This window comes from Cavia porcellus, unplaced genomic scaffold (assembly GCF_034190915.1).
Source record: "Cavia porcellus strain 051 isolate PalLab524CR breed Dunkin Hartley unplaced genomic scaffold, mCavPor4.1 scaffold_1, whole genome shotgun sequence".
Classification (NCBI taxonomy): domain Eukaryota; kingdom Metazoa; phylum Chordata; class Mammalia; order Rodentia; family Caviidae; genus Cavia; species Cavia porcellus.
The window spans coordinates 133,292,277-133,313,505 of record NW_026947484.1 but is presented as its reverse complement, the minus strand read 5'-3'; the positions used below and the strand labels follow the sequence as shown (position 1 = coordinate 133,313,505).

General features: G+C 38.9%; 1 long non-coding RNA gene across 14 annotated transcripts in view; it reads right to left on the bottom strand.

Moving 5' to 3' along the window:
- The window catches only part of LOC106025564 (uncharacterized), a 72,083-nt gene that overhangs the window by 30,507 nt on the left and 20,347 nt on the right, over positions 1-21,229 (bottom strand). For 11 of the 14 annotated variants that reach the window (XR_002788983.2, XR_010049583.1, XR_010049600.1 and 8 more), the window contains exon 3: positions 19,577-19,651. This is a non-coding gene — a long non-coding RNA (uncharacterized LOC106025564). Of the gene's footprint in view, positions 1-17,954; positions 18,093-19,576; positions 19,652-21,229 lie in introns of all 14 variants that reach the window. The other 3 variants (XR_010049592.1, XR_010049585.1, XR_010049596.1) reach the window with 2 other exon arrangements.

Below are 21,229 nucleotides of genomic sequence, written 5' to 3'. Positions count from 1 at the left end.
CAGACCCTGTTAAAATAAATAAATAAAAAGAAATTCCTTTGTATGTATACATACATATATTTGATTCACAGTCCACATGGAACAGTTAGTACGGTTCTTAATAAATACTGGGTGGTGAAAAGAACTCCAGATTCATTCCATGAAGTCAACAGAAAATTCCTAGCACAGGTCAGGAACAACTTTTCTCCCTCTTACAGAGCTGAGGACGTGTAGTTCCACCAATTAATCCCACTCAGTGTGGGGAAAGAAATCAAAGGGAGGGTTGGGCCCTCAAAAAGTTTACATCTTATCTTTGGGCACTGTTTGTCTGCTTCTTTATTAATTGGGGTTTCTTTCTGAGAAAAAATCCTGACTTGGCAAAAATTCATAGTAATTATTCAGGAGAAAGGAAAAAGAAGAAACAAACAAACAAAAAAATACATTAGTGTGGCTGGGAAGGGGGAATCCCTAAGAACAGGGTGTCAGTGGGGGAGAAGACTGATGGTCTGTGGAAGACCCACCCAACGGCTTTTGATGTTTGACCAATTATTATCTTTTTCTTCCTGCTATAAATGCAGCTGCAATTTATATAACAGGATGTTTAAAAAGATTAAAGAGAAACTGAAATAGGGCTCTGACGTGATAAGAGTTCCTAGAATACGTATTTCTGGAGGTTTAGAATATAAGTTCCTGTACATTCTTAGAATAAATCATTTATTTGTTTTTCTTTTTAAAAAAGAAACAAGTAAATTTTGTATTTCAATATGGCTGCTTCCTGCAGCAAGTGCTATAGGACTGACAGACCAGGGTGAGCAAATAGCGTAACACAAAGAAAGGCTGGAACTAGATCAGTCTGTGGCCCCTGCTGCTTCTAATTAGCTTTGAGCTTTGGGGCCAAAATATTTTATCTCTATATTATGCAACAGTTTGGAATTTATTTGAATTCATCCTGTTTATCAGAAAATGTATTCTTCTAGTGTTCAGGTAGGAGAGTTGTGTGGAGTTTATGCTTGCAGTCAACCAACATGAAGATAAAGTTAAAAGCAAAAAAAACCCCCCAAAATCCCCCAGCCAAGCAGTGGCAATGCCTGTGATTCCAGTGCTCTGGGAGGCTGAGGCAGGAGGGTAGAAAGTTGGAGCCCAGCTTGAACAATTTAACAAGACCCTGTCTGACAAAACTATGATACTGATTTTCATCAAGTTTTAGCCATTAGTTTTAGACTCAATTGATAATTTTTTTTCTTCCTTGGTGCTGAGATTGAACCCAGGGTGTTTGCATTGAGCTATGTCCCAAGACCTTTTTGGTTTTTTTGTTTGTAGTTTTAAAACAGGATCTTGCTAAATTAGCCAGGCTAGGCTTGAACCTTCCCAGAGCCCTAGGATTACCAGTATGTACCACCACACCAGGTGAAAAGTTTGCTCTTATCATAGAATGCCAACTAAAAAAATATTTTAAAATGAGAGAAATATAAGATCACTGTTTGGCAACCATCATAAGAGTAACTGATTCAGTTAACAATCATCACTGGCACATATCTGTAAGATGGTACACACCTGTAATCTCAGAGTTGTGAGAGGCTGGGAAGGAGGATTATAAATTCAAGTCCAGCCTGGCTAACTTGCTTAGCCACTTAGAAAGACATTATCTCAAAATTAAAAATTAAAAAAAAGGACTGAGAATGTATTTCAGTGCTAAGGCCTTGGGTTTAATTCCTAGCATCAGTACTACATACATACAGAAAGACAAGTTTCTTCTCTCATGATTGATTTGACTGTACCAGTACGGACTCATATATCCGTATTTTACTTAATGTGTTATAATCTATTGTTTTGCTTTTTGTTTTTTGAGACAGGGTCTCACTATGAATGCTAGAATTGCAAGCATATGCCACCATGCTGAGCTGTAGTCTATTGTTGGTGGTACTGATGTTCAAATTGTCCTTGTTGTGGATAGTGGTAATCATTTCAAACTACTTGGTTGAGACATGTCCCTCAAATTTTTTGAGCTTCCTAACTTTATGATACTACAAGATTTTCCAGGTTTATCTTGTATGTTAGTAGCAAACATCTTGAAATTAGCCATTTCTCTAGAAAACTCTAGTTCCCTTAGTGGAGAATATTAGAATGATCTGGATTCTAGGTGTGCTAAATTGTACTGGAATCTCACTAGGTGCTGTGACATCTACTGTAGGCCCAGGTATACAAGTGGTTGAGGTAGGAGGGTCATTTGAGTGTTTGTGACCAGCCTGGTCCACTTAGCAAGACACTTTATCAAAACAGAACAAAACAAAACAGGATTATCATTGCTTGTAGGCCCTCTCAGAGTACCGGTTATTACACAATGACATACATGTACATATGCATGCAAGCACACAAGTGTGCACACACTTAATAAAGTCCTGTGCTCCTATTAATATTTTGAACTCTGAACCAGCACTACAGAGTTCATCTTAGCCTCTCCTATTCCCATATTGTGACTCTGCAATATGGGAATAGTGAGAAACCTGTGAAATTTTGTTCTTAATTACTATGCCCAACAACACCTATGCCCCTACTGGAAATCTCTCTTCTGCCACACAGCTGCCATCTTGAAATCAATCTGTACCACTGGCTGATGCTAGGTTGGTGACATAGGTGATTTTTTTTTTGTCTTTTTCTTTTTTATCGGTACCGGAGATCCAACTCACAACTGCCTGCTTGCATTTAGGCCGCAGAGCTAAATCCCCAGCCCCCATAGGTGATATTTCTGTGCTCTCTTAGGTGTGATGCTACCCTGCTTCCTGTGACATGACATTGGCTGCACTCGAAAGCCCAGCTTTGTTTCACTAATGACATGGCCAATCTGAAAAAGCTGCTTTAAAGTCCCAATGTCCATAGAATAGTACAGTAACAGCTCTACTGGATATTACATACCATTTTTAAAATTTAGTTCCCATAATCTAGGATTCAAACATGAATCCAGTAAATGTCCAGAGTATCTCTTTCCTTTCCCTTCTGTCTTGCAATCTTCTCTTCCCCTAAAATGAGGGGCTTGCTTTGTTTTTGAAACAGGATCTTGCTACATTGTCCAGGTCAGACTTGAACTTGATATTGTAGCCCAGGCTGGTCTCTACCTCACAATCATTCTGCTGCAGCTTTCTGAATGCTGGACTTACGAGCATGCACCACCTCACCTGGGCTTGGGTAAGTTTTTCTTTTTCTTTTCTTTTCTTTTTTTTTTAAGACAGGGTTTTACTATGTAACCCAGGCTGGCCTCAAATTTATGGTAATCTTCCTGCCTCAGCCTCCCAAGTGCTAGGTCTAGGCTAGGATTTTCTTAATCCCTCCCATCCTTGGAACCCTGTCAGGCAAATGAATGCCAGAGGGAGGCACTTTAAATTCTTAAAACAAAACACTCCCATTACATTTTGTTACTCTCTGAAATTGTCTGCATTAATAAGAAACCATCCTGAAGACAGAGGATTATGTTGCAGCATCAGTGACATACAAAAAAGGATTGTGGTCCTTTTCCAAGGATTTGATCCAAGGAAAATAACTTTATGATACCAAGGAAAAGCCACTGAAAAGTACTCCTTTATGATCTTCTTGCCAGATAGAGAGAGAGGGAAACTTAGAGAGCTTTCAGTTTGAAAGATGCCTTGAGCTATGTTTGATCACAATAACATGACTGTCTAGGAGGCTTTTTAAATGCCGTCAGCAGGATATAGATGTTCTTTTTTCAATGATGTTAATTAACATCCAATATATTATTCCCTGATTTGTTTCCAACTGTGTCCATCTGAAAGAGAATTGGCCTAGGTTAGTTATCTGTGGCTATGAGATTAAAGTGTATTAACCTGGGCTAGGGATATAGCTCAGCGGCACAGCACTTGCCTGGCTAAGTACAAGGTCCTGAGTTTGATTCCCAATACCAAAAATAAACAGACAAACAAAAGCAAAATAAAGTGTATTAACTTATATATTTGTATGTGAAACAAAGCCAAGAGTTGATAACCTTGATGTCATTCATATCCTTCCCGATGTATTAAGCTAACTACTACACTTAAGGTAAGCTACAGTTGAGTACTTTATTAGTATGGTAAATAGGTAGCAATATGCAGTTACTTAAGATAGAAATCTCCTGAATACATGAAAGATTTACATGCAAGACAGGTAACTCTTACTTAAAACCAGAATAATGTAAATTTTCAGCAATACAGATATTAATAGACCATCAGTGTAGCTACTGAAATGGTTTTCTTAACTAGCTTCATGAAGGAGCTTTGTTTTGTTTGTTTCATTGCTCTACTTCCAATATCTAAAACGTGTCTGATTATAAGTATTTCAATAAATACAAATAAATATTTGTGGAACAAATGAAAATCTTTTGTGGCATGATAGGAGGAAATTAAAAAATATTACGCTAAATCTGGAGAGAATTACAGTCAAACAGTAGAGGGAATATTAATGCTAAAGAACAACATGATAAATGGTTATTACCACCACTACTTCATATGCCAGAAACTCAAATCTCCACTCCATCTCCATCACAGACTGGTGAAGAAGTGTTGCTAGGACCTGACCTACACCTGTAAACAAACATTTAAAATTTTGTGTATTAGGAGTAGTTAAGGGTGTGGCCTGTGACTTGAAAATAGAAGCAGCATAGTTTAAAAGTGAGAGAAAATGAGGGATCAGGCTTGGAGGTGCACATCTGTAATTCCAGCACTCAGGAGGCTGAGGTAAGATGATTGCTGTGAGTTTGAGACCACCCTGGGATACACAGTGAGTTCAAGACTGGCAACATCCTATTAAAAAAAAAAAAAACAAAAAAGACATAAGAGAAGGGGGAGATGTGTTATAGGCAACAAAAAGTGCCTATCTAATCCTTAGGGTTTAGGTCCAGAGACCTCAAACTGAACAGGTTTTAGAGGATGTACCAGTAGCATAAATGGGGGAAGCAGCAGGATGGCATAACAGGAGGTGTTGAGAACTGAATGCACCATCACATAGTTGTTTTTTTGGTACCAGGGATCAAACTCACAACTGTGTGCTTGCAGGCAGGTGCTTATGCTGCTGAGCTAAATCCCCAGCCCCAGTTGTTTTGTTTTGAAATCAGGAGTAGCAACCACAAAACACTGTGTTGACCAAAATATGTTTGTAGAGTGGATTCCTTTCACATACAGCTTGAGAACTTTAGTGTAGGTTTTTTATTATCTCTGTGAATTAGTATTTGCTCTTGAAAGAAGTGTGAGTGTGTGTCTGTCCATCTGTCTGTTTGTCTGTCTGTGTCAGTGTGTCCCAACAGTTACTGACTGGGCAATTTTAGGAATAAAGAGTTACACTTGCCCCATCACAGTAGTGATGAGACTTAAACAGGAATCACACTTGGCCTATTTTGCCTACCTATGCTGTTCTGTGGAGTTGGAGCACCAAAGACTATGACTGGCACAGGAATTATCCAAAGTGTCGGAGGTTTTTGACTGAGTAACTCAGAGGTAAGGCATGAGCCACTGGGAGAGGGAAATGCAGTTCCTAGGAAAGACAAACTGTGGGTAATGACTGGAGCTTCCTAGAGGGAGGCAAGTAAACTCATATCCACAGTTAGGTATTGGCAGGGCTATTAGAGATGAGAGTGGAGTGGTGAGGTTATAAATTGGGTTACCTGCAAGGCAGTCTCCTGGGAAGGATGTAATTTGTTAGCCTTCCCAGGATGATCAGAAAGGCTACATAGTAGGACTGCCTTTGATACACTGAAACCGAGATGTACAACAAAACAAAACAAATCAAACCAAAACAAAAATGATAGGGAAGTAAAAAGAATTATGTACATATACTTACTCCCCATGCTGAATATACTGCTAATATGTACCCACAAAAATAGAAAAAAAATTTAAAATGATAAAACCTGATCAGTTAGCACTGCTGATCTAATTTTGTTCTCCAACTCCTGACTTTCTCTTACAGTGGCAGAGTGTCAGCAGATTCATTTTACTGACTGCCCTTATAGAATCTTTTGTGATTAACCTTTCACTAGGCTGAAACCATAGTGACATGAGGAATTCTAGAATGGAATATGGACTTCACTCTTTACATAGTGAATCTATGTGGTCAGACTGAGTTTCTAATGTAATGACATTAAGTGAAAGTGTTTGCTTGGTTTTTGGACAGTAGTGGGGAATGAACTTAGTGCCTTCACCCTGATATATCACCAAACATTTGCTTTGATTTGTTTTGTAAAGATACAGGGCCTAAGTTGCTCAATTTGAGCAACTTAGAGGGGGCTCAGTACAAACTTGTGAGGTCAAACTTGTGATCCTCTTGCCTCAGCTTCCTGCAGTGCTAGAATTACAAGTGTGTACCTCCAGGTACAGCTCTGAATGGAAGTCTTAAGGTAGGAGCTTAAATATAGCTCCTATCTACCTATCAATGCACAGTAGGTTATGCAATTATAGCAAGTTTTGTGCTTAGTTCAATTCTCTCTACTGTGAGTTTAAGTTACTCCAACCATTCTCTAAGTCCAGGAAATCTATATTATCTCATATGGTGAAGGACAAGGGGATGAAACTGTAAAGTGAAATGCACTTGCCTCACATTTATTCTTAGGCTACATGCATCACATGGAACAGTATTCCAAAAAGAATAGTGCCCAGGAGTTTGGGGCAGTAATTTGCAGTCTAATGACTGGGGATGTGTGATAGAGCTTGTGACTGGAGGAGGGATATGAACTAGTGAGCACCTGGGAAGAACAAGTAATTTCCAACCAGTGGAGGAGTGCTAAGGAGTGCATTAGGAAAACTCTAGCAGTGATCATGATAAACCCTATTCTTTTGATATGCATTAAAGTCATATGGGAATAGACCTTCTTATTATCTTGAGAAGATGTCATAAGGGGGGAGAAATTGACTACTTGTTCTTCATCAGCCTAAAATAGTTTTGCACATTATTATTGTTAATAGGGATTATGAGATAATTAGGTTTTCCAAACTGAAAAGTTTCTGAACTTTTTGATCCTAGGAGTAAAGGATCTGCAAAATAAAATATGTGAGATCTGGACAAATTGGAAAATTGGGATTATTTTTCTAAATAATTTAGAACAAACTATTGCCCTAAGTGAATCTCACACACATGTAATTATCTTCACACTATTAAAGTAGTACTGCAATTACTTTGACCTCTTATAACTTAAAGGATTATTCCTGAAGGATTGAGGTTCTTTTTTTTTCTGTCTCTCTGAGTAAAGGTTGAAAGTGAGAGTTAGCATTCCCAGGCATGGTGGCACGTGCTTGTAATCCTGGCACTCAGGAGGCTGAGGTGGGAGGATTGCCACAGGTTTGAGGTCAGCCTAAGCTACACAGTGAGATCCTCTCTAAAAAAAAAAAAAAAAAAAAAAGAGATTTAAAGTACAGAGTGGGTCAAATTGTCTCTTTTTCATCTCTGGGTAGTTTTGATAGCAGGCATCTGTAGCAGAATAGATATAGAGGTATTGAAGTGGGAAAGGGACTCTTTTTCCTATTCTTTTTTAATCATTAAAGAGATTATTTGCCAAGCGAAGACCAACCATACTAAAATTTGTTCTCAGATTTTCTAGACTTTGATAAAAGCTTGAATGTATTATGTTTTATTTGTCTCTCCTAATATAAAAATCAACTTGAAAAATACTTAACATGTAAGCCAAGTTGTCCCATTGTCCCATGAAGGAGGCTACTTAAGGTAAACTAAGATCTTGCTTTAACAGTGAAGGTCATAGTCCATTTCCAAATATTTCTATTGTCTCGGCCTAATGAACTTTCACCCACTTAAGGCCTTCTTTGAACAGTCTGATCAAAAACAAGGTCTTTAAATTTTTTTTTTTTAGATTATTTACTTACAGCTAAACCTTTAGACAGGAAGCCAACTCTCAGTGATCACATCCAAATAGGTTAACTTTGGACTGAAGAGATTAAGAAAAAAATCTACAGTTTTCAAATAGACACGTGAATGATGCCAGTATGCTTGACTTTATCTACTTTTCTGAAGGATTTCCTCTCTCCCAAGGAACACCTTACAGGAGTAAACAGAATGACTTTAATGGGAAACCCTTGCCCAGTGCTAAGTGAGGAGTGCAGTTGTTTGGTGGTGACCCACAGAACTGAGTAGGAATAGGAGCATGGAGTCTGCAGGTGGAGACAGGAAAGAGAACAGGGTAGTGAGCACAGCCATAGTGAGTGCCTCTGTCTTCCTTTTTGACATGGTGTCTTCCTTTTTGGGTCACCCATACATGCTTATCTGTCACTTTTTTTGGTATAGGAACAAGGGCAAAGTTATAAAGCAAGAACATTTTCTGTTTTAAAAGTCTTGTTCTTGTGCTTTAGGAATGGTCCTTTCTTGAACTTCCCTGAAAAAAGCAAAATACAAACAAACAAAAAAACCCCAAAGTTCAGTTGCCCATTTTGCTCAAGTGGTCCTTTGGTATTTGAGGAATGATAGGACGATTAAACAGTTTTTGGACACAATGGATAGTAGAACATAGAGAAGAACCTTTGTAAAATTATGTAAAAAGATCACTTTAAAGTTAGACTCTTAGTAAACAAATGATTGATTTTTTTTATAATGCCACACTTAGATATAGGTAATATTTGCAGAACACCCATTATTTAGAACACAGTGTATGGCTAGATGTAAATGAGTTTATACTCATCAAAGCACGTGCATTTTGGTCCCTTAAGTGCTCTCACCTGGCCATTTAATTATGTATAAACTCAGGGATCAAGAATATAAATCAGAGGTACTACTATATGTTTGGACAAGAAATACTGGTGAATAAAAGAATCTGCTTAGATGATCTAGAAGACAGTGTAACATGCTGGAACTGCTTAATCCAGACACAAAAACAATAAAATGCCCACCACTTAATGTTTATTGACTGTTTATTATAGTTTATGGACACTATACTATGTATGAGGTACAAATATTACTCCAATTTATAGATGAGAAAGATACAGATTAAATAGTTTGCCAAGAGCTACACACATAATTGACAGAAGCAAGCTCCAAATCACTTTTGTCAGACTTCAGAACTTACATGTTTACTATTTTGCCTTAAAGCCCAGTATTGCAATTATAATTATTTCTTGATATATTATTAAAAACAGGAAATTATAATCCACATTGTTCGATAAAGAAAATAGGAGGTTGGGGCTGGGGATTTAGATCAGTGGCATAAGCACCTGCCTTGCAAGCAGGCGGTCATGAGTTCGATCCCCGGTACCGATTAAAAAAAAAAAAAAAAAGAAAATAGGAAGTCTGGGAATGTAGCTCAGTGGTACAGCACTTGCCTAGCATGTGCACTGCCCTGGGTATGATTTTCAGCACCAAAATAAGGAAAAGGAGGGAGAGGGAGAGAGAAAGGGAGAAGAAGGAGGAAGAAAAAGAGGAAAAGAAGAAAACAGTGAGTGAAGATAGAGGAGCAGGGGAACTTTATAGACATATCTCAGGACATTTTCAATCTAATATGTATACATTTGTTGACGTTTGAAGTGTAAACTTCAAAGGCCAAGCTGAGGCAGAAAGATGTCTTGAGGTTCAGACCAGCCTGAGTTACAGAGAAGTCAAAGCCAGCCTAAATTACACAGAGAGAGACTCTGCCTCCAAACAAACAAACAAACAAACAAAAAAGGAAGGAAGGAAGGAAAGAAGGAAGGAAGGAAGGAAGGAAGGAAGGAAGGAAGGAAGGAAGGAAGGAAGAAAGAAAGAAAGGAAGGAAGGAAGGAAGGAAGGGAGAGAGAAAGAAAAAAAGAAAGGGCTCAAATACCTAGAAATTCTATTTATGCAGAAAAGTTAACACTTTCATTTATTTATGTGTTGGCCCAATGAAGATTTCATTATTTGCTTCTATCATGCCTTCAGGGATCCCTTTACTTAAAACTCTCTCAACTACAGGATGATCAATTCCTTTTTTATTTTTTTAAATACTGGGAATTGAATTCAGGACCTCGCGCTTGCCAGGCAGGCTCTGTGCTGCTGAGCTATATCCCCAGCCCAATCTGTCTGTGTTTGTTTGCTTGTTTTTATTTATTTATTGAGACAGGGTATCACTATGAAGATCCTCCTCAGTCTCCCAAGTGCTGGATGGCAGATGTGTGCCACCATGCCTGGTAACCCATCATAGTTTGCATGAAACTCTGAACTGGGAAAGTCTCCCACTCCAGGAAGTCCCTCTGCCCTAGGCAAATCAGAAGTGTTTGTTACCCCTAGGTTCAAAGCACATATGGATGCTTTAATGCTTTTAGGTGAAGGTAATGACTATAAATAGAATTGGCCAGATTTGAGTTTTTTTCTAGGCAAGGAAAAAATTATCCAATTTCTATTTATTTATTTATTTAGATGGGGTCTTTCCATGTAGTGCAGGCTGGGCTTGAACTCACTATGTAGCCCAGGTTGGCCTTGAATTCATGGCAATCCTCTTGCCTCAGCCTCCCAAGTGCTAGGATTACAGGCGCACACCATCATGCCTGGCATCCAATTTCTATTTCTGCAAGCATACCTCAAACTTTCCCCCGAAACTTTTATTTCATTTTGACTAGTACACAATTCTTTTGTATGTCTGTCTAAAATCCATCTCAGTGAGGCTTCTACCTACTTTTCTTATCCAGCCCCTTGCTTCCATACAGAACAAACTGAATTCTCTCCCCAGTGTGATTATACAATAAACATGTACAGAAATCTATTATTCTCCTCAGTTTTTTTTCCTTTGCAAAATTCCTCATATTGCTTTAATGGTAAATGATGGCACAATCTTCCGAGTACGCATTTGCTTTGACCATATCCCTCTTAAATTTTAGTTTCTAAAACCTAGTCTAACACAATGGATGTGTTATCTCATTCTGGAATCCATGCTTCCTCTTTTTTGTGTGTGTACTAGGGATTGAGCCCAGGACTTTAAGCATCCTATGTAATTTTAGTATTTTTCTTGAAAGTCATTAACTCAGTTTTGTTATCTACTAAAGTTTAAAAACATGCTTCTCATGTGCTTTCTGCCAGGCTATATTGCTTATTCTGTACTTTAAAAAAAATTTTTTTTTTTGAGACAGGGTCTTGCTATGTAGTTCACGCTGGCCTTGAATTTGCAGCAATCCTCCTAGCTTTACCTCCTGAATTCTGAGATTACAGGCACGCACCGTGATGTCTGGCCACTTATCCTGTACTTGTGCAGTCATTTTTTTCTAGCTTAATGTGCAGAATCTTATATTATTATTATTATTTTTACTGGTACCAGGGATTGAACTCACGACCATGTGCTTACAAGGCAGGTGCTTATGCTGCTAAGCTAAATCCCCAGCCCCAGGAGGATCTTATATTAAACTCTAGAAAATGTAACTTTCAATTTTTAAAAATTTTCCATTTCTAACATTGCTTGGTTCATAGGTTAGACAGACATAGTATCTAAATCTTCATTTATGTCAAAGATGGAGTCTTTAAAAGGTCAAGGCTTCTGTTGGAAACCTTTATGTCATATATATATATATATCACACACACATTTATTGTTGTTTGAGATGGGGTCTCACTGTATAGTTCAGGATGGGTTTGAACCCCCTTATGTATGTTCTCTACTACTGAGCTACATCTCAGCTCTATTAATATTTTTTTTTAAGACAGCGTCTCCCTATGCAGTTCAGGCTGGCCTTGAACTCACTTTTGCAGCAATATTTCTACCTCAGCCTTCCAAATGCTGGGATTACAGGTAGTACCACCACACCCAGCCTTATTAATCTTTAAAAGAATAGTTCAGCCCATTTCCAGTTAACCTAATTTACTAGTAACAACAGAAATTTTTGTATTTCATTCAATACAAGGACAACATGATAAAAAAATGAAAATAACAGGAATTCATTTTGATGAATAAATATTTGCAATTTCTGTTAAAACCATAGCTCCTTTAGCCATTTTTTTTTCATCAAAAAAGCTGTTTCCCACTGTGGTTCTCCATCTTATTAGGTTTAGCACAGAATATGATTTGGTTATTTGATGAGTGAAGAAGAGCACCTTTTTTTTTTTTTTTTTTTTTTTGAGACAAGGTCTTGCTATGTAGTACAGACTGGTCTTGAACTCACTTTGTAGCCTAAACTGGCCTCAAACTCATGGCAATCCTCCTGCCTCAGCTTCCAGAGTGCTGGGATTATAGGCATGCACTACCATACCCAGCCAATCCTTAAGAACAAAGACTTGCCCTTATTAAGGTTAGTCAAAAATATCAGATGTCTTAGGTAACTATAAAAGTTCCAAACAGGCTTAGGAATACTTGTATAGTCTTCCAAATATATTCCTTTAAAGACAACAATATACTTTTTTGCGTGTTTATTAAGCTACCAGAGACAGTTTAACCCACTAGTCAAATCTATAAGCTTTGGCCTGATTAAACTCCCGCTTCTGGTTTGACTTTGGGCAGATTTACTAGCACTTACTGAACACAGTAGCTGGCATTTCATGAGAGCTATAAGTTAAGGAGGAACTAGGACTTAGTGAGCTCTCCATATATGTTAGGCACAACATGCTGTCCTGTTTTCCTCTAACGGCACTATGAAATAAACATTTTTCTGTCCTAATTCACATATGAGAAGATTGATGTGCATAAAGATTGGGCAATTTGCTTATGATAAAAATGGAAGAAAGTTTGTACTTAAAGTCTGACTTATTCTAGACTAGGATCCCAAATACAATTATATCCTGCCAGTCCCTGAATATAGAAAGAACCCTCAGTGAGCCTTATAATTTTAGCAGTCTGACAAGGAGGCACACTGACCACCAACCAGTCTAGGAGTTTCTGGGGCCACAGAATGTCCTCCCTGACATGGTCTTGGTTATTCAACAAGTTGAGGTTTGGATCCTTAGTTATACATGCTTAGAAGTCCAATCTGCTAACATGTAGACAGAGTCAAGCTCCCAGAGGCTGATATGGAAAATTATAATGTTAGTTTATTCATAAAATTGTGACTAGAAATAGAAAGAAATATAAGGACCAAGGACCAAAACATCTAGGTCTTGTGACTAGCATCTGGGAAGTCAGATGTTCACAGCAGGTTGCTTGGAGAACACTGAGTAAGAAACAAGGGGGTCTGTTTTTTTAAGTACAAAAGTAGTTTGTTTTCAATGGTAGGAATCCTGGGGGGTTTTGTTTTGATTTTATTTTTGCATTGCTGGGAATCAAACAGCGCTTTATGAAAGGAAGTCTGTTATTTGAGTATTTACAGGTTATGATAGAATCAGAGGGAGCCAACTTGGAAGCAGGACTCACCTTCAGAGATGAGCAGGCTAGTGCACCCTCTCACCTACAAACCCTTGAGTCAACACTATTGGCACTTACTCTAAGACCCCTTCTCTTCCTAAGCTTTCAGGGCTCATTAGCCCTGCTTCTTAGGGATTCTTCTTTTTTTTTCAAGTTGAAGCATAATCTTGCTGGTCAACAGAGCAAGATTAGTAAAACTTTGAATAAGTGTGCAATGTTTTCAAGCTTTAAATCTGAAAGGGCAACTGTAGTTCCAAATTCTTCATGGGGAGTCTTCTCATTGAGGCCCTCAAACACCGACAGCAGCAATAAGAGAAGGCCCCCTTTGGTGGAAGCTGTGTTCTCAAGATTTTCCTGACTCGCTCTCAGGCTTCACAAATAGAGACTGTCTCCACCAGATTCTAGCCTGTCTACTGAAAAGTAAAGGATAACAAACACTGTTTCTGTAGCTACCAAAGAGACAGACTGCTTGCAGAAAGATTTACATGGCTCTGCAGACTCCCTGGTTGTGCCAGCTCTCAGGGAGTCAGTGCACACAGCGTGAAACAATTTTGTTTCTTGGCACTTGGCCGTAGATTCAGGAAGCTACAGCAACAGCAACGGTTCCTTCTCCCATAGAGAGCTTCCAGAATACCTAGGAGTCTCCTGTTGATAATGACTGGTGAAAGAAATGATCAGAAATACTACCAGCTAGAGCACCCAAGATTTAAAGGATGAAGGTGGCCCCTATAACCCTTGTACCCAGGTAATTATAGAACTTAAAATCAAGGAAATGATGCTTCATTGCCTTCATATGCTACATGACACCTTGCACAGGATAGACAAATTCCTCTCTACTCTCTTTTTGGGGACCTGGGAGAGCAGAATTTTTCCAGCTTTATTGGGCTGCCACAAACAAAATGTGAAGTAAAGCCCATGCCTTTTTTTTTTTTTTTTTTTGTCTTTTTCCTTTTTATTGGTACCAGGGATCGAACTCACGACTTCCTGCTTGCAAGGCAGGTGTTTATGCCGCTGGGCTAAATCCCCAGCCCCTAAGCCCATGCCTTTTAAGGCCCAGTCTTTCCAAGTCATTTCTGCAAGATGGAAAGAATCTCAGGTGGATACAGAGCTCTCGACGTATGCATGAAGAACCTGGATACAATCAAGTAGTCTTAGTCTCTCCCTGGAGTCTCTAGATTTTGCTGAGAGAAAGTAGAGTTGATCGGGGCAAACTATAATACTGAGTCTCTTTGATGAAATGCAGCCAGGGTTCTAGATTGGTTAAGTCCTCTTTTTCAATATATTGTGCTTTATTGGCATATCCCACCTCTGTCCAACATTTATATATTAAAGTGAAGCTCTCACAAGTGCTCAAGTATTTAACTGAGTAAGAAGGCTTGACCCCTCTATGACTCCAAATTCTTGCAAGAGGTTTGTTTTTGTGAATATTCCCCACCGTGCAACTCTCATCTTGTCTTAATCAGCCCTACCCATTCAAGTATGTTCCAGATTTTTCTCCTATATCTTTGGTTTGGCTCAATTTTCTGACCCTTCCACTGCAGAGTTTAAAAGAAGGGAGATGGCCAAAATAGGCAGTCAGGGAAGAGCACAGGCATTCCTATTGCATCTGCTCAGTGTCTCAGCCATCCTCATGTCACAGAACCTCTAAAGGTTAAGGGCTGGGGCCAGGAAGGATCTCCTCTTCCCCATGCACTGTGTGAAAACAGGGTAAGATACAGAACAAGATCTCTCCCAGAAGCTGTTTGCTGAGTGCTGAAAGGCAAATACTTTTGTTGAATGTGGGTGTTCTCTCTGGGTTCATGTGTGTGCGCACACTGAGGATGGAACCCAGGGCCTTTGTGCATGTTAGGCAAGTGCTCTACCACTGAGCTATATGCCCAGTCTTTTAGGAAGCTACAAACACAAATCACTGTTTTGTTTTTTTTTTTATCAGTACCAGGGATTGAACTCACGACCGCATACTTGCAAGGCAGGCGCTTATGTCGCTGAGCTAAATCCCCAGCTCTTCAAATCACTGTAATATAAAGAGGTGAGGACAGAAGAAAGGCAGGTCACTGTTAGAATCACCACATGTGATAAAGTTAAAGGAGAGCTTTTTCATTTTACTAGGCCACTAGGCAGATGCTTATTGACCTTCTAGGGCAGACACATTCTGTTTTGCCTAATCCAACACCAAGATTAATAAACACAATTGTAACACATTAAATGCAATAAAACAAATACTTAGTAATGCCTTGTGCAAATATAATAGGAAATCAGTGTGTAATACCTTTCTTTTTTTATATTAGGGAAATAGGTTGACTGCCAATCACTTCTTTTTAATAGCAAAAAAAACCAGAAGTTGCATTTCTCTTCCCTGTTCCTCAGGGCAACTAATACAAGAACAAACAGGGTTCAGTACCAAGAATAAAGTTGACTCATACGCTTAGGCTTTCTCTCTTTTTAGAACACATTGATTGAAGACTTGGAATAGGATGGCATTAGTTCTTACAGGGAAATGGATGAACTGGCCAAAAGAGAGAGATTAAGGAGGGAACAAGGAACATCAAGTGAAGAAATGGAACGCAGTGGCTATGAAACTGTTTTGGACACATTCTCAGATGAAAAAGGTGTTTCAGAGTTAGGCACTGTAGTGCATGCCTGTAATCCCAGCAGTCTGGGAAGCTTAAGTAGGAGGACTGCAAGATCAAACCCAGTCTGGGTAATTAAGCAAGACCATATGCAAATAAAAATAAAAGGGCTAGGAATATAGCACAGTGCAAAGGCCTTCTATTCAAAACTTGGTATTGCAAAAATAAACAACTCAGGGCTGGGGATTTAGCTCAGCGGCATAAGCACCTGCCTTGCAAGCAGGCAGTCGTGAGTTTGATCCCCGGTACCGATAAAAATGAAAAAGACAAAATAAATAAATAAACAACTCAAGATGAAATCAGTAGATATCATACACACTCCCAACACTTCAGGAGAAGAGAGGAGTTGTTATAAAGTGGATGGTATCTTTGAGACCTACTACCAATCCAGGTTTCCCAGATTTAGAAAACTTAGTAACAAACTTGACAATAGTCAAACTCTAATACTAACAATTAGCTATAAAAAGAAGTAGACCTTTCCCAAGGCAGGAATCTCAGTGATGAGTAAACTCAGGTGAAGAGATAAGAATTCAGAACCCAGAAGAGGCACCCAAGCTATATTTAAGGGACAGAGGTATCATATATTTTCTATATTTATACTTCAAAAAGGTGATATAAAGAAAAACAGGACATGAATTGCTCCTTATTGTGTTTGGTATCTCTTTCAGTGAATTCTTATAGATCTCACCACCCCCGCCCTTTGTGTCTTTGCTCTCTCTCCTGTTTTGTTGGGTACTGGGACCCAAACTCAGGATCCTGTGCTTGCCAAATAGGCACTGCACTGCTGAGTTATACTCCTGTCCCAGTTCGTTTGTTTGTTTTAACATAGGGTCTTACATAGCAGTGGAAGTTGGCCTTGAACTCACTATGTAGCCAAGTCTGGCCTCAAACTCACGGCAATCCTCCTGTCTCAGCCTTCCCAGTGCTGGGATTACAGATCTGCACCATCTTGGGGTTTTAATTGTCATTTAACTTTGTGCCTACTATTTCTTCATGTTTGTTTTGATATAACTATAACACTTATTTGTTTTATTTTTGAGACAGGGTCTTGCTATGTAATTCAGGCAGGCCTTAACTCACTGTTGTAGCCCAGGATGGCCTTAAACTCAGTGATCTTCCTGCCTCAGCCTCCCGAATGCTAGGATCACAGGCACGTACCGCCACATCCAGCTTTGTTTTAATATAAACTATTAGTTCACCTTCAATGGCAACTGGCCCAGTGCCTGTTCTTTTTAAGTCATTAAGAAATATTTGAAAAGTGGGCTGTGACACACACCTGTAATCCCATCTACTCAGGAGGCTGAGGTAGAGGAACACAATTTAATCAGACCCTGTCTCAAAATTTAAAACAATATTTGAAAGGGCTGGGGATGTAGCTCAGTAGTAGAGTATCCCTGGATTTAGTCCCCAGTACTATCCCCCAAAATTGTTTGATTTGATACTATAGGAGAATTGGGCTTCAGGGGTCAACAGTTATGAATTCTGGCAATACACAGGCCTGGCCAAGAATTTCCATGAGGCAAGGCAACATTTGGCAATTACAAGGGCATTCCAGTGAAATGAAGAGGACTGTCAGATTGTGCAACAGTTCTGCAAATAAAGTAGATTTTTTGAAGTAGCCAGGTTCTTTGAAAAATATGAGTCTTCACCTCTTTATAAAGATATAATCTCTTCCAAATTTAAATAGGGAGAGGTGATATTCATAAAGTTTCTGAATATTATATGCTTTAGAATAGGCATTGTACATGCAGAATATTTTGAAAAGTAAGATGCTATCATGCTACTACTCAAAGTTAAAATCTCAATGAGATAAATGTGCCCATATATAAAAGAATCAGACACTAATGTGAATTTTCATTGAGCTACAAGTTAAATATTACAACATCACTGTTGAGAAATGTGTCCTAAAGAAAGGTAGCAGCTTTAGTTTCTTTCTTTCTTTCTTTCTTTTTTTTTTTTGAGACAAGGTCTCATTATGTGGTACAGGCTGGCCTTGAACTCACTATATTAGCACTATGTAGCCTGGGCTGGCCTTGAATTCAATGTGATCCTCCTGCCTCAGCGTCCCAAAAGCTGGGATTACAGGTCTATGTCACCATACCTGGCAAGAAGATGGCCTTTTAAAATTTTATTTTTTTCTTGAGATAGAATCTTACTGTGAGTTCAGACTGGACTTCAACTTGCCATGTAGCCAGACTCACGTTGAATACATGATCCTCGTACCTTAGCCTCCCAAGTGCTAGAAATACAAGCAGAAGGTAATCCTGAGATTGGTTTTAGGAGTCCCCAAATTTTTGTGGAGCTTTGCTCCACTACCTTGTGGACATTTGAAAGATAATAAAGTTTACTGCTTTAACCTCTGTCTGCATTTTACTTCTATTGATAATGCAAGATAAAATTCAACTTACCTGATATAATCTTTTTTTTTTTTTTTTTTGGTCTTTTTGAGTCAGGGTCTCCCTATGCAATTCAGGCTGGCCTTGAACTCACTTTGTAGCCCAGGCTGGTCGTGAACTCACAACATCCTCCTGCCTCAGCCTCCCAACCTGATACAATCTTAACTTGTAGGTTAAGCTTCATTCTATTTCAGAGAGTGCAACTTTTCTGCTAGATCAGAGGCTCAGTCTCAAATGTAACCAAGTTTTGAGCATGTATATTGGAGGGAGGGGTCCTGTTTTACACCTATATTTCCTAGTACTAGATTTATTGCTGGTAACTTTTCCTATGACAGAGTAACAGCACCTAAAATTGTTTCCTTTTCAGTGAGGTCTCTTGTATCCTATGAACAGATATTTGAATATCAACCTTCTTTCTTTTCTTTTTTAATTAAGTTTATTGGTACAGTTTAGATATAAACGATGATCACATTCATCATAGGGAATTTGTACCTGTACATGACATATCTTGATCCTTTTTTCCCCCATTTCCTAACCTCATTTCATCCTCCTCTTTCTCTCCTTATTCACAAAAGTTTTGTTTCTAATTAAATGCCAATTTTCTATATATCTCAATCTGTATAACTTGCCTAATGTTTATTTAAATGAACACTGAGTCTTAGATTCATTTTGGACGTATGTGTATGTGGAGTGTGTGTGTTCGTGTGTGTGTGTGTGTGTGTGTGTGTGTGTGTGTGTGGTACTGGGGCTGAACTCAGGGTTGTGTGCTTGTAGGCAATAGCTCTATCACTGAGCTATATCTATACATCTATCTATCTATCCCTAGTCCTTTTTTATTGAGACAAGGACTTACTAAGCTGTCCAGCTGGCTTTATACTTATAATGCTCCTGCTTCAACCTCTCAAGCAAATGGGGTTACAGGCATTTGCCACCATGCCTATAGCTCATTTGGGGCTTTTTACCATAACTTAAAGTTTTCTGACATGGTCCTTGAGGCAGTTTTTAGCACAACAGTAGCCAATACACGGGTAGCTGCAGGTCTTTTATTTTAATTGTGTCTGGCAATAAGCCAAGGTCTGTCATGGGCTTATCATCACCTTTTGTTTGTGATACATATGGTAGTCATCAATTTTAGCTTTAAGATGTGAAGAAATGAAAGGTCTATTTCAGAAAGAATAAAACAAAGCTGAGATTATAGTAGATTAGCATTTATGTCAAATAAAATGAGATACTGCATGGCATGTACCCTGCATATCTCCTGGCACTCAACCATTAGCTCTCTTCCAATTGCATGTAGGTTTTAAAGTTTACACGTGTTTTTGCGTACCTTATCTCTCTTTGCCTCCAAAGATTCTGAATCAGGTATTTCCTCCAGAGTAGTGACTTGACCTCTCAAAAGTAGCTGTTATGAAAAATTACAAGATTAAAAGTTGTATTAGTCATCTTTCCTTCGCTGGAGTAAGCACGAGACAAAAGATAAGAGACAAAAGGTTATCTTGGCTCATGGTTTCAGAAGTTTCAGTCCATTATTGGCTGGCTCTATGGCAGAGGAAAGCTGCTCATGTTATGACAGCCAGGAAACAGATAAGATGAGCCAGAGAGACAACAAGGAAAGGAAAGGATCTGGGGCCTAAAAATATGCCCTCCAAGGTTATGCCATCTGTGACTGACCTCCTCCAACCAGCCACTACCTCCTAACAGCACATTCAGCTGTGAACTGATGGGTGTACATTAATCCATTATTGCTCCAGGATCTACTCACCTTCCAAAAGTTCCACCTCTGAACATATGAGCCTTTTGAGGAACACTTTATCCAAACCAAGAGTCATACTTGTCTTCAACACTATGCCCAGATCCTTCTATAGTATTTTCCTAGATTTAAGAGTGTGAAGGCTGGGAATAGAAACAAGGGAATAATCTGGAGAGTAGAGGTTCTTGGAGGCCTTATTATTATATATTTTTATTTCTAAAATAACAACACTGCATTTTATCCATTACAAGACATTTATATTGTTATATTGTGACATCTCTGAAAATGTATTTACAACGGATGGTGTTTTATGTTTTTGTAGTAGACAATTTTGACATAGTTGTCATTGTTTGTTCATGCATAAATTCATGCAACTGAAACCCGTATAGTTTGGATCGAGAATGTTCCCTTAGGGCTCATAGGTTAAAGTTTTGATCTGTCAGTGGGGTGTTGGAAGGTACTAGAATCTTCAGGACGTGGAGCCCATTTGGAAGAGTTAGGATGTGGGAGGCACGACTTTAAAGGGTATATTTTGTTCCTGGCCCTTCTCTTTCTGACACTTGACTGCCATGGGATGAGCAGCTTTGCTCCACCACGCTCTTCTGCAACGATGTACTGCCTCACCACAGGCCCAGACGCAATGAAGCCAGTCACTTGTGAAGTGAAACCTCTGAAACTGTGAGCCAAAATAAGTCTTTCCTCCTTTGCATTGATTTTCACAGGTATTTTGTTATAGTCATAGAAAGTTACCTAATATAGGAAATTGGTACAGAGAAGTGGGCATTGCTGTGACTATACTGATGACGTGGTTCAGAAGCCTTTGGCACTGCTACGCAAAAGTTTAGGAAAGTTTAAAGAAGTATGCTAGAGAAAATCTACTATTGTGAAAAGAACTTGCTGGGAAATTCTGGTGGTTACTCAGAAGATCAGAATGCTGACAGGAATATGGACAGTACAACAGTGCTCACGAAGTTTCAAATGAGAATGAGAGCTCTACTAGGAATTGGACTGGAGGCCATCTATATTATATTCTGGTGAAGAACTCACATTCTTTTTTCTAAGAGAGGGCCTAGTTATATAGTTCAGGTCTTTCTATGTAGTTCAGGCTGGTGTTGAACTTACTATATAGCTCCAGCTGGTCTCAAATTCACAGCAATCTTTCTGCTACAGCCGCCTGACTGTTAGGATTATATAGGCATGTACCACCATGCCTGGCTGTCATCTAAATTT